Source organism: Curcuma longa, chromosome 1, assembly GCF_044706935.1.
Source record: "Curcuma longa cultivar G26 ecotype Majalengka, Jawa Barat chromosome 1, ITB_CL_G26_1.1, whole genome shotgun sequence".
Taxonomy (NCBI): domain Eukaryota; kingdom Viridiplantae; phylum Streptophyta; class Magnoliopsida; order Zingiberales; family Zingiberaceae; genus Curcuma; species Curcuma longa.
The window spans coordinates 7456723-7471030 of NC_133861.1; the positions used below are offsets into that span (position 1 = coordinate 7456723).

The following is a 14308-nucleotide window of genomic DNA, read 5'->3' on the forward strand; positions in this document are numbered from 1 at the left end:
AGAAAATCTTCTTTTTTATTAAAATTTATTTTTTCCTCCTCTTTCTTCATTTCTTTCCAAACATTGATTTTTTCCCCCTTATTTACCTTTTCCTCAAATAAAGCGATCGTGTACAGAATAGTTAAGAAAGTAAAAGATACTTAAATTTTGTTTATTATTGTTTAAACTTAACGGCATTTATTCCGTGAAAATTTAACAAAAATAGAATAATTAATTTGATTAACCAAATTTTTAATTATTCTATTGTTTAAACCATGCGACGGAGTAAATTTTAGTCGAAAGGATTAAATAAATCTTTAATCTTTTCATTTTTTTTCTTTCTATTATTCGTATTTATTATTTGTTTCGATTAAATGTTGAGCCGGACTGTTGTCCGATTGAAGTTGAAACATTAAAATTTTCAGGCTCCTAGAGTTTGTAACGTACAGAACGATTATTTTCTATCATGTGCCTTACACTTGGTTAGATTTTTAATCATCAAACCATGCAAAGGGTACTTAGTATAATGGCAAGCGAGTTAAACTTGAAAGATTTCAAATTTTCTTTTTTTTTTTTGTCAACGTGTGAAGAGTTCAAATCCAGATAATGAACCAGTTACCTTTGTGCCGTGCGTCACAGAATTTCCCAAGTTGAATTTGAATAGTAGGTTGCCGAACAATAGGAGAGCCCAGAAACGAAAGCAAGACGTGTCCAAATGAGAATATAAACTTCGAATGTTCCATCTCGCAATGGTAGTGGTGGTCTCCTAGGCTGACAAAAAATGAGTAATCGCCTAACAGAATAAATGAGAAGAGACAAATAAAACCTTTTTTTTATTTCATATTACAATCAAGAAAGAAGTCAAAAAATCTGAAGGGAAAAAAAATATTCCAACTGTGTTGATAGTAAATGAGAAAAAATAGACAAGAGAAGAACAATAGGCTGAAAATGATCGAAAACCAGTCAAGGTTGTCGACGAACAAACAATGAGCTAACGAGGAGGATCGGGATAACCTATTCTAAAACAATGAAAAGCATGAATTTTCAGAAAGCAATCATGTTTCAATGGTTAGGTGAAAAGAAATATGTTTCAACAAGTATTTAAATGGAGTGAAAATTAAATTCAAGCAAGATAGCAGGTTGTTTCAAAAAATATAAAGCATTTGATGCTCACCTAAAAAGGAAGTGTTAGTCTCCATATTTGTATGCACATCCGAGTATCCATCATCATCATGTCTTCGATCACTGGTCTCCGCTTTTCAATACCCATGATCCTTTGTAATCGCACAGCTCACGCATTACCTGCAAATAATTGAACATCATAAGGAAAAATTGGCAAGATAATATGCATGACCACATCTATGATATAAATTCCATAAAACCCACAGCAGAAAGAAAAGAGTGATGATGACTAACTTCACTATTTTAAAAACCATTCACTCTAGATTCTGTTACGTTGCTGGTTGAAGTTGGACGCCTCTACACCTGGATGAAGAGGAAAGAAAAAGAAAGAAAAAAATAGAAGCATATCCTGAAACTGAAACAAATCATTCTACATCCTCTACTAAAAAAAATAATAAAAAAGAGTAGCTTGCATCTTCCTGAGCTATCATTTTGTTTTGTTTCGGATTACATCCTCTACTAAGTTGAGGCCATCAATTTCAATTTCTTCTTGCTACTTTTAGAAGGAATTACTAGGTTATGTTCATTTTTTGAACTCCAAATTGGATGAACGAACCACGGGTCTCAATTATTTGAAGATATGCTAGATGAATCATATCTCACCATTTAACTTACATAAAGTTCTCTCAGAAATATCCAAATGCTCTAAATCACATATGATAAAATGCAATAGTTTCTCCGGGCTCCTCCTAGCCCACATTCCAATTGATTCAACTTGTCCAACTACTAAAGCTGTTAGTTCTTTTGGAAAATGTCCATACCATTTAACCATATTTTCTAGAGGTACACTTAATCGCTTTCAGATAATATTACCTTTATAGTAACTTCATCTAAGATTTTTTTTTTTTTGAGCAACCATCGTTAGTCTAAGCATATTTGGTTGAGTACTGCAATCCTATAAATTTTTTCTTTAATCCTAAGAGGCAACAACAAATACACAACACTACAAAAACTTCTCTCCAACTTTAGTCACTTACTTTTTATCCTGTCCTCATTGGTATTTCCTTGTTGAATAAGAGACATCCAACATCTTACATCCAAGGATTACCCATCCATTTAACTTGATTATTCCCTCATTTCTTTCGTAACGGTTGAAATTGTATTTCATATTCTGTCTCAGCTCTGTTTAATTTTAAACCTACACATTCTATACATGTCTTTCATCACATCCTATAATTATTAGATATACTTTTCCTCTCTAAAATCCTTTATAACAACTATCTAATAATTACCACAAACCTTTTCTAACTCGATAGAAAAATATGTCAAAATCCTTTTTCATTATATTTCTCCATTAACTTCTTCCCATTAATATTATTAACTTTTCATTCCAGTTGATGGATAAGTTGTAACTTTAAAGTGTCATCCAAATAATATGCATGAATAATCATGAACAGAACAATCAATAAGAAATCTGACCTAAACATAAGAAAAATAATCTAGGATAATCACCAATTTAGAACAACGTATCATATGTAGGGAAGTGATAACACACTCTTAACAGCCCATTAAATTGGTCTAATCAAATATGACTTAGAATTTATCACTCCATTTTCAAAAAACAATGTTGAAACTATTGCACTGACCTGATTATAGTTGGAATCAGTAATATCCTTCTGGAGACGAGTTTTAGCAGCTATGCATATCTCCTGCTTATTGAGCTTTGCATTAGGTTCTTTGCCCCTGAAAAGATCAATGACAACATCTCTGCCACAAGAACATGTCTAATATTAGTGCAATTTTGGGAAAATGCAAATATAGGCAATATAACAAGGCTTGCAAAGTGCATAACCTTAATCGATGGAGATCCGAACTTCCAGAAGATTTCAGAATATATACACCATGTACATCCACCGCAATTTGACTCACAATAGATTGGAGCTCAGTTACAGGGGCAGATGCACCATTAGTAGCAGCATTGATGATGGCTCTAGTTTTATGGTCTTCTCTTGGACGAGAGGAGTAACTGATTGCCAAGCCCCTTAACCCTTTGATAACTGAGTTTATACTGCAAGCACAGAAATTCAAATCAATTTCAAATCATACGACTAGAAAATACATATATGTAAAGCAGTCAAATGCTTTAAGTAACATGACTATGAATGCTAAAAAAAAAAATCTTGCAACTGATAAGCCACTGAACCTGGAATATTGGCAAGGTATTTGCATCGTAAATAAAGTGAAAGAGGTCTCATATGCATTACCTACGAATTTTTTGATCCTGGAAAATTTTCAAGAGAATCTTTGGAAGATACTCAAGTGTCTCACTTGACAGTGTTGACGCTGCTGTATTCACTGGCTTATCTTTGCCTCCATGCACATCATTGACCACTTTAACTCTTTTGCCTATTGGAGTAGAGACATGCATCCTTTCACCTAAAGATTTCTTAATATTATTCCATCGTACCAACCAAGCTTTTTCCTGCTCAACCACAATTTTTGGATTGTTTCTAATAAAGATAAAATCAGTAGACTCTTTGAACTTCCAGTGCTTGAGGGTGCGCCTTTCAATAGCCAATGGAACAAGTATAGATTTTAGACCATTGTACTTTATCATCTTCAATCTGTCTGTTGGAATTATGGGATTCATACTGAATAGACAAAGAAGATAGTCTCTATACAGAGCAGCTTCGCCTTCATGCAACAAGGAGCTCTTTGTAATCCACAATCCTTGAACCAAATCTGCATAATGCAGCAGCACTTTCAAAACATCTTCTTTCGAGCTATCTGGAGCAAGCTCCATGAGTGCATTAAAATTATTCACCTGAGAAACCTGCATGTAGAGGTAGAGCATGACAAATCAATGAAAGGTATTATCAGAATAATCATTAAGAGAAAACCTTTGAAACATGGCGATTCTTCTCTATTATGACCTAGCTACTGTATCATGAAATGAAACAGACCTCTCCACAAATATCTAGAAGCTGTGCAAATTGACTCTTCATAAAATGCACAGTGGCAAGAGCCTCATGTATTAGGATGCTGGTATTATGAACAAGTGAATCTCATTCAGAAAAATAATGAAATGTATCAGGCGATGGGAGTAGCTATGATACTTAAATCAACAGAAGTTTGATGATCAAATAGTACACAATGGTGATAGGTATTCAGTGACAATTGATGCATTAGGTCATACAGGTGGCTTTATTTTAGTTATTTGGTGTGTTTCTGGTGGTCCAACAGTAAGAACAATTTATCCTGGTTCCACTTCGCTATCTCCTCACTTCTCTCATCTCCTGATAGAGCAAACTGACCAGAGTCTTTTCCCCTTTCTCTATTTTCGCTTCTTTCTTCTCATACCCTTTTCTACATTGCTCTATTTCATCCTCTACTCCTTTCATATTCCTCCTCTTCCTCTCTTCTATTTCACTTCTCCTCATATGACCATGGCTCCTCTTCTCCTAGGTTCTCCTTGCCTGCTTCTTCTTCTCATTCTTCTCTTTCCCACTCTCTGGCTTCTTCTCATCTTCTTCTGGTTGCTATTTCCCTTCCTCACCAGTCATCTCTCCTCGTACTTTCTCCAGTCCTTCACCCGCCTATCACATATTGCCCTCTACTTCATCAGCCATGGTAAAGAGTCTAACACGTAATGCTGTAGAACTATTCTACTTTTCTACAATCTCATACTTCTCTTGCCACTTCTCCATCAGAAAGTATTCCTAGTAGGAATTGCAGCAACTAATAGCACATAGACAATAGGATTGTATAATTAGACAGAATATAGGACAATGGTAGCACCAAGAAAATGGCCTGAAATTGTTTTTTAAATTCAATTCAAGAAAACCAGCAAGAAAAGGGTATTCAAAGGTAAGATTTTGTATCAATGGGCATGCCACTGAAATCATGTCTATATAAAGTTTAATGGAATATCAAAGTTAGTAAATATAAAAGTTAGACCATTATCATATGATACATATTGGTGGGAGGAGGGTAGATTCTGTAATTTCATGTTTATGGGAAAATGATTTAAAATAAAATGATATGAGAACTCAAATTTCTAATCCAACAATTCCAAAATAAATTTCTGGAACTTCAATACAATTACGTAAAATTGGAATTCGAACCTTCATACTAACTCAAGATTAGTATGCCAGTGATTTTTCTTAAGGAACTAGGGCACAATATCACAGCAACAATTCTTCAGTTCTATGAAGAGATGATTTGTACAACTAGGAATGAAATGCAGGAGGCAGGTGGTTTATGCAAAACTTATCAAATCAAAAAAAGGTATGAAAGATGTTTGGCTTTCTTCATAGAAATGCAGAACCAGATAAAATTTAAGCACAAAATGAGATTAAACCTCAGAAAGCCATTTCTTCAACCGCTCTTCCAAGGGGAGTGAGAGCAAGAACCTAAAGACACATGAAGAGTCAGTTTTTTTGCAGTTGCAATATCAACAATAAGAAATCATGTTTTTGACAAGCATTCAGTTCAACTGGCTATGGCTGACAAGACCTAAAGAAATACAAGGTGAGATAAAATGAAGTTTTAGTGATTTTCAAGCAATGCAGATATAAAATCAAGAATGTAGGTAATGTGATTGATGTGGAACACAGCAAACAAAGAATTCCTAAGTCAACAAGAACTTGTAGAAAAAGCAAAAAAAAAACAAATATAAGGATGAATAGATCAACTTCCTCCTCTCTTTTTTTTTTGATAGAGAGAGAAAAAAAGGGCAGCCCGGTGAGTTGAAGGAAGTTAATAGAATGTCATTGTTTTTATCGGAGAGTTGAAGATTTGATATCTCGAATCATACTGAAGTTTCGATATCTGATCAGAACAACACATTTCTGTTCATCTTGACACATATTGCATCATGCTAAGGGGTGTCAACAAGTGTCTACATAATCAACACACATGACACAGGAGATATCACTTGTACCATTATCATGATGGTATGCTTCTACCATAGTGTCCAACACGGTACGAGACTTCACCATATGGGAGAGTTACTAGCACTTTAGTTTACAAATAAAATTTTAATTGTCTTGGAGTAAATTTTTTGCTTAAGATGCAAATATGAAATTAAGTTTACTTACAAGTTTGGTAGATAAGATGTTCAAATTAAGATCTGTGTTTTAAAATGGAGCTAGAAGGGAACCTAAGCAAAGAATATTTTCTTAGAAATGAAAGGTGCATGGCAACTCTTTTGTTTGATCTATCATAATATCGTCAAAGAAGAGCCCAATAGCAAAAAAAAAAAAAAAAGAAGACCAATGTATCTCACCCCTTGACCATTTATGTAGTTGAGATTAATAAGGTTCTAGGTGCATCGAGTTATATGGAGTAAAGAACAATGCATATCTGCACGGGTTTTGAAATATTTATTACAGTTAGATCATCAAACACCTCAGTGTGAATGAATGAAACTGATATACACAAAGAACAATAGTGACAAAATGTAATTCGAAGAAAAGGTAAAACCTATTCCTTATTCTGCAAATTGAAGACGAGCAAAAGATCATAGCTGGAAACCTTACCTTAATGAAGAAACTTTTGTTGTCTTACTGTTTGTTGAAGTTCCAGGGTACAATGAGTCGGCATAATCAGATCTAAAGCATTAATTCAATATGATAAAACTCAGGAATCTAAATTCACATATATGAAAAGGTTTGAAGTATTAATGACAAGGAAATAACATTAAAAAATCAAGTTGGGTAGTTCTCTAGTTTGAGGTCTCACGGTTTCATCATAAATGGAATTTGATGATGATCTTCTGAAATCATTTTCTGATGGTATCTTTCTGTAAGGTGGCTATCAATTGGATGATATTCTAGTGGCACCCATGGCTGCAGACAGAGCAATGAAGTCGGTTTAACATCACAAAACATATTCTAGCAATTCAACAGCAAGAAGTTCACAATAAGAGCCACCATCCAATACAGGTTAGGAGGTAAAGCTATCAGAGCATCTATTTCTTCAAAAAAATCAATGGAAAACACTAGGCAGAATTACTAGGAGTCACTTCAACTCTGAGAACTGTTAGGCATGGTTTAAGATTTCATTCTGTGCCAATTAGCATGGGCAGAATATTTTGTTCCATCTGCCGATCAACACATAAACACCTGGCACCACGAAACTCCTCAGTTGAGTCTTCTGGGAACACCAAATTAGCGCAAGGTTATGAGGAGAGTAGAAGAAAGCTAAACCTAAGCATACTTCAAGTTCGACCAGTGAGATAGAAGTCCACATCAACAGAGGAAACGGTGGTCAAAGGAAATTTCATGAACTTCCACAGCCTACATGATAAAAGCAGGCAGGTCCAATGGGGTATGATGATTGGTTTTGGTGACTACAATTTCGAGATTAATAACAAGAGGAATAGCAGAAAAAATTAAGATATATACACACACACACACACACACACGTGGTGTAATCGAATTAAGCCAAGTAGAACAGTAAGAGGTTCAAGCTCAGCTTGGTTAGTTTTTCCATAAGCTCAAGTTCGGCTCGAATTCAATTCGAGCTTTAATTCTTAAGATCAAGCTTAGTTCGTAATGAAATTAAATAGTTCGCAAACGACTCGAGCTCGGTTTGAAAATAACTCGTTTAAAAGTTAAATGGGCTTAGTTCGAGCTCGGCTCGTTAACATATAATATTTATAATTCATATATATATATATATATATATATATATATATATATATATATATAAAATAAGATAAACGAGTCTCTTAACGAACATATTCATGAGCCTCTTAACGAACACGTTCGTAAGCCTCGAAACAAATATGTTCGCGAGCTCATAAATCAAATACTGTTAAGCTCGAGCTCGGCTCGATAATGTTTTCAAGTTCGAAATCAAGCTTGAGCTCGACTCAATAACCTAATCGAACGAAGACCCTAATAACTCGCAAGCGGCTTGACTCATTTACACCTATAATACACTCATCCACAATGCTATATATTATAGTATGTATATATACACACATTGAAAATATATATTACTATATGGTTTTGATCAAGGTTTGAAATTTCGAACCGTATCGCATGATACCGGCGAAATTTTTCGTTCCACTGACGGACTGGGCACCGGCACAGGCGACGCAGTCGGAGGCGCCGCCTGGGCCCGGCGACGCCGCCGGAGGCGTCACGCGGGGCTGGTGACGCCTCCGCGTGGGGTCCGCACGCGACAAGGGAGTGATTTTGGATTTTTTTTTTATTTTTTAACCTAGGGTTTAATTGAATTTTAATAATCAATTCCTAACTATAGTTGGGGATAATTTAGATAGACTTTATTAAAATCCATAAAATTATCATATTATTTTTTTAATATTTTATTTTTAATTTTTAAATATTTAAATTAATTTTTTATTTTAATTAATATATTTTATATTTTAAAAATATTCAAAATTATACCGGCACAGTATGATACGGTACCGAAACTGTATCGCTCCGGTCCAGGACCGAAATCTCGGTATGGCTCGATATTTTAAACCTTGGTCTCGATACTAGCACCACATGATGCAATGCTTAAACTATATCGTCTCGATTCGAGACTAAAACTACGGCACTGTTTGAGATTTTAAGCCTTATTAGGCCATAATCTAGTGGGAAAACAAAATGTATCTTGGATGTGTCTAAACAATAGGTAGTTGTGCCTAGAGAGCAAACGATGGGATCTTTTAGCAATAGTCCATGTAGCTATCCTATTGAATCCTATGGAAATACTCATTGATGTTGTGTGGAAAAGTAATGATAAAAATACAAAATATACATTAATTTTGGCTGGTTGATTTCACAGTCTCTTGGTATTATAAATCACCCCCTTTATTCCTCCTCTCCGATCCTTTAGTTGGATAACATTGCACGCTTCATTAACAAAGAAGATAGTTGAGAACTTAAAATGGAATTCCAAAGCAAAAAAATTTAGTTACTTCAATGATGAATCACAACCTATGTAAGTGATTCCCATATACAAGATTGAGAACTTTGATTGAAATTATGCTTGATTTATCATATCTAAGCTTGAAATTAACCAATTTGAATTGAACAAACAAACAATTTAAGAGAAAAGAATCAAACATAGAAAAGTAATCAAATGAGTAATGAGGTACAAGGAGCTTCCAACCTCATCATTTTCTCCTTTATTTAAACTGGCATGGCCAAACCTTTCCTGATCAGAAAAAAAAAAGAAGAAAATTGAAATTTTCAGTACAACACTATTTAAATGTTAAAAATTAAAACTAGCCCAAGTTATAGATTCTTGAAGTACTAAAGAGAGTATGTATATGTTTGAGAAATTAATATAAATAGTGAAAGTCCTATATGCACAGTGGTTAACCCATCATCATATGCAATATAATATTTCCTTTAGAGGGAAGGCTGTCCCTCATCCTTTGACCATCTCACCTCTCTTATCATTGTGTCTGCGCAAAAAGTCTTCATTACCACTATTGCCTAGGCAGGAAAAGAGGAATTTGCAGCTCCACTGCAAGTCCACACTCTAACATAGCATGGCTTTGTGCGCACAATGTTGTCATCTTGTACATTGTGGCCTTCCAATTGCACGCAACAAGAATCAATTGTGCATTGTAGATGCCTCTGCAAATTTTTCTAACTCCAGCTTCAGCTGCACAACACCTCATGCAACCAACGAGCAGTAGATGATTCTAACCAAGTCTAAACAAGTTCTCTAGCGAATGAAAAAGGATTCAAATAAGAAGGATAAGAGAAGAAGATGGCAAGAGAGAAGATGAATCTATGTACAAGTGTATAATTGAACAAGAATTTTCTGGGAAAAGATTAAAAAGACTTCAGATGAAAATGCCATAAGCATATCTATAGAGGGGACAATATAGTATAAAAGACCTTTTTCAGGATAAGTATGTTTTTTCAGGAGCAGGGGAGTTAGCATACAAAATTCACCTGCTTGATGGATAACCCAGGTGAATCAACAGCATTGATGTCAGATTTTGTACTTGATTCAGCAGTCTGCGCATTTTCTTTCATCTCAGGATTTAAGTGTGTCATTGACGGACGAACTTGGATGACTGCATGGACAGGATTTAAGTGTAACTGCAGGTAATGAGATTAAGAAAAATAAGTTTCTTTTGGGTTAAATGTAGGTCATTGATGCAAACAAGTAAAACAGAACACAACATATACACCATCGATTAAAAACTCAAAAGCAACCAAAAATAAGAAAGAATATGAGAGATGTAAACAACACTGTCCATCGACTAAGACAAAGAAACCCATGATTAAGTTTTGTTTCTTTAACAAGGTAAAATAACAAGAAGAAAGAAAAATAAGCATTTCCTTTGAAGGAATCTGGGTAGGAAAAGAAATTAGAAGAAAATTTTTCTCCCCTCAAAATTGATCCGTCTAGAGAAAAAAATATAAATGAAGACAGACACCTTGTCTCCCCTGGCCATCAGCTTTGGCCTCTGCCCTAAACTATGAGCCTGTTTGTTGCATCTCCAATCTCTGACTTTGGAAGAAGATGAGCATGCTATAGCATATACATATATCACCTATAGAAATACTATTCTTCTCTTCCTTTAGTTTTCTATCTCTATCTCACCTCTTTTCTTTCTCTTGTTCCTTTACTCCTTCAAGGAAACAAAGATTAAGTCATTTTCTATTACTCTAAAAGAGAGATTGTATCCTTTTGTTCTTGCTCAAAGAAGTTAAATTTTTAGCGCTAGATAATGACCAGGTTATGAGCTTATCAGTGAAAGCAGGTGTTTGTGTAAAAAGATTGTTCTAAAATTAATACTCATGTAAAGTAGTAATCTATTTGAAGCAAATTAGACAGAGATTGTATAAAGATAGTTGATCGTTTTGATCAGCTGGACTGCAAATTAGTACAATTTTGCTTTCTTTATGACACATGTAACATCAATCTTTATCACTAAAGGAAAATGCCCCACTCGACAGGAAACAAAGGAGATGGCAAGAGTTGATAGACCCTGAAATAAGAAAAGATAGATGAGCTAATCATCCAAGCCCAAGCAAAGTTTCAAATTTATAGTTAAATTCCCATTATAACCTTTATGCATTCTTTAAGCAAATATCTAGTACTTAACCCATCTGCTAGTGATATGTAATTTGCAAGGCCATCTGATATATAATTTCCAAGGGCATCTAGAATACTCATATCATAAAACACATCCATGCTGACTAAAGCAAAGCTTAAATGAAATTTTAAGTTTGTTAGGATGAATAGAAAATCTGGTAATTTGCAAAAGCTAATTTTCATTTTCTCAAAGAAAAATGTGAACTTTGTTCCAATTTAAGCAAAAGAAGGTACCTGGTTTCCATCCAAAATCCCGATAGCATAACTAGCTAGTGAAGGTGTCAGTGATGAAGACAATGTCTGGAAACGTTCAATTCAACTGTCAGGTTGAAGAAAAGCTAACTTTGCGATACAATTTAACCTTCATTTATTACTAAAGTTTATAAAATTAGCTATCTAGCAATTATTTGAAGTGCTCTGACATGTCACTAAGTTTGATGCCAATGAACTCAGAGGTGAAACAAAACCAGGTAGGAAAGGAAGATATATTGAAACATAAAATATTAGGATAAGTGAAAATGAAAAACAAATAAATAAAGGCAATCCATTAAAAATATAACACGGCTGACAAAACTAGGGATTGTAAATGCATAAAAAGTCTATGAACCAACTTAATGAGAGATTGTTTATATTAATTGGCATATATAAAGAATGAAAAAAAAAGCTTGGACATTTTAAAGCTCTATAAGATAAACAATCAAGGAATTCAACTCATTAATGTTCATGGAATGAGGAATGCCAGTGAATAGTTTATGAATAGATTTGTTTAAAAGCTTGTCTAAGACTCATTTGTGATCTTCTATGTTTAGCCACATTATCCAAACAGATAAAGCATACAATAACTATGTATATGCAATTATGCAAGTATACATATAGGGATGGTAATGGATGGGATAACACTGTTAATTAAATACCTACATCTCCATGAAACAATATGTTACATTTGAGGACTAACAGAAAACACCAATCAAAGTGAAATTTGATGAATCTAAAGCATAATGCCCATTGGCCGTGAAACAACATGTTACATGTGAAGACTGAGAGAAAACACCAATCATAGCAAAATTTAATGAATCTAAAGCATAATGGCCATTGACCATCAAAATTCAGACTACAGGTCTAAAGTTTGCCATAGATTCAGCTACATTCTCAGCAGTGTAAATGACTTTTATGAGTATCCAGCAATAAGAAGAGTAGAAATAGGTCACATAGTTCTCTACCTGCTTCTCTAACCTTAAGGGACCAGAAACATCTTGGTCATAGTTCTCACTATCAATATCGAGACTCAAATCTATCTCAATCTTTGATTTTGTTGGCTTCACTCGGACCTGAAACAACAAAAAATAGTCAAAGAAAGGTTGTAATAATGAAAAATAAACATATAGAAAGATCTGAATAAATGTATATAACAATTTCAACAAAAGAAAAACAAAAAAAGGAAACTACACGTGAAACTGAATCTATTGAACATACCTTTTCACATCTTTCATTCAATTCGTATGGCCTCCAAGAAGGTCTAAGTACATACTGCAAAATATATAGCTGAAACAAAAAAAAAAGTTTATAAATGGAATGGTATATTAAATATGATTGAAAGTAGTGCTCATTTGAGACAATTGAAATCCATATGAAACTCAGTTGATAACAACATCAAGATTGTATTTCTTTTCCCAAGACTACCTAGTCCTGAATATCTTAAGAGATAATGCTAATGCTTATTTAGGTCCTCATTGAAAAAAATAAACTCTTTGTTTCTATTTATCTTGGGTAGAGAGGGGCAGCATGCAAAATAGCAGAGGCGGCAATCAGTGGCAAGAAAGGCAAAGAACTAAAAGGAAAAAAATTCATATTTCCAGTAAGCTATTTGTTTGGACTGCTAAAAAATCGAGGAGAAGTTCTAGCTTGCAATAGTTGAGATTTCCCAATTCCATAAAGAACTGACAGATACGTATAACCATGAAGGTAGACAAGTTAATTTCCTATTCACGGGTGAGGACCAGAATGAACAGTACTCATTCCATTCCAATCCCACAAATACTAAAACTGAGGTCCAATTTCCAGAAATCTCATTTTCTTTGACGAGGAATTACAATCTCTTTTTAGGTTCCAGACAATGCACATAACACCGAGCAAGAATGACAGTGACCGCACCGCACCTATAACTTGAGACTTAATCAGCACATAATACCAACCAAGAATGACAGTAACCGCAGCTATACCTTGAGACTTAATCAGCAAACTAGCAACTTCGAACTTCTAAACTTAAGATAGTAGAACAGGAAAGACTTACATAGGTATCCTCATCTAGAGGAGCTGGAGAACAGAATACGTCAATCTCGCGAACCACGGGATCCTCCTCTTCCACTTCCTCCTCGAAACCTCCATCGACGTCCATCGCATCGCTCGCTGCGGCCTCTGCGTCCGGGCGGGATAACGAGGGACCTCGAGACGAAGAGCCAAGTCCAGTCTCCTCCTTGACGAGGTCTGGGGCGGGAGGGGGGTCGAAGGAAGGGCCGGTGTCGGGGTCGGCCTTAATCCGGGTTGGGGGCTCGATCTTGACCTTGCCCTTCATCTTCGGCTGGAAGCGGGCGGAGCGCGAGGGGCGCTGGGATGCGCCGCGGGCGAGGTCGAGATCGAGGGCCATGTCGAGGTCCGACGCGGCTCCGGCGGAGGGATCGACGTCGTCGTCGCCTCCATCCATGTCTCTCTCTCCTCCTCCTCGCGGCTGCTTGCGTTGTGGGAGCTCCAAACGGCCATCGAAGGCGCTCGAAGTTAAACCCTCGCGGTTGGAAGAAGAGGTGCCGGTGAACTGGCCACTGGATCACCTCACACCGGTCGAGCCAACCTAATCGTCTCGGATCCATGACACACCGGACCATGACAAGTTTTGGAGTCGCAACCGAACCCGGTTCGTAATTATAATTACCTCCTAAATTTTAAATATATTTTTATTGAAATATATGTAGTCTAAGTTGCTCAAAATATTCTGATAATTTAAATTTTAAAATATATCGTGATACTTAATAAGAAAAAAACTTTCAGAGGAGTGAATTTTAAATAGAAAAATGTCCTTGATACATTGTGGGCACCGTTAGTACCCCTTAAATTAATGAAAAATAAAAAATAA

The 14308-nt window shown here is 35.4% G+C and overlaps 1 pseudogene; it reads right to left on the bottom strand.

Moving 5' to 3' along the window:
- Positions 1-511: 511 nt before the first annotated feature.
- Positions 512-14060, bottom strand: LOC141844376 (uncharacterized; annotated as a pseudogene).
- Between the last annotated feature and the right edge of the window lie 248 nt (positions 14061-14308).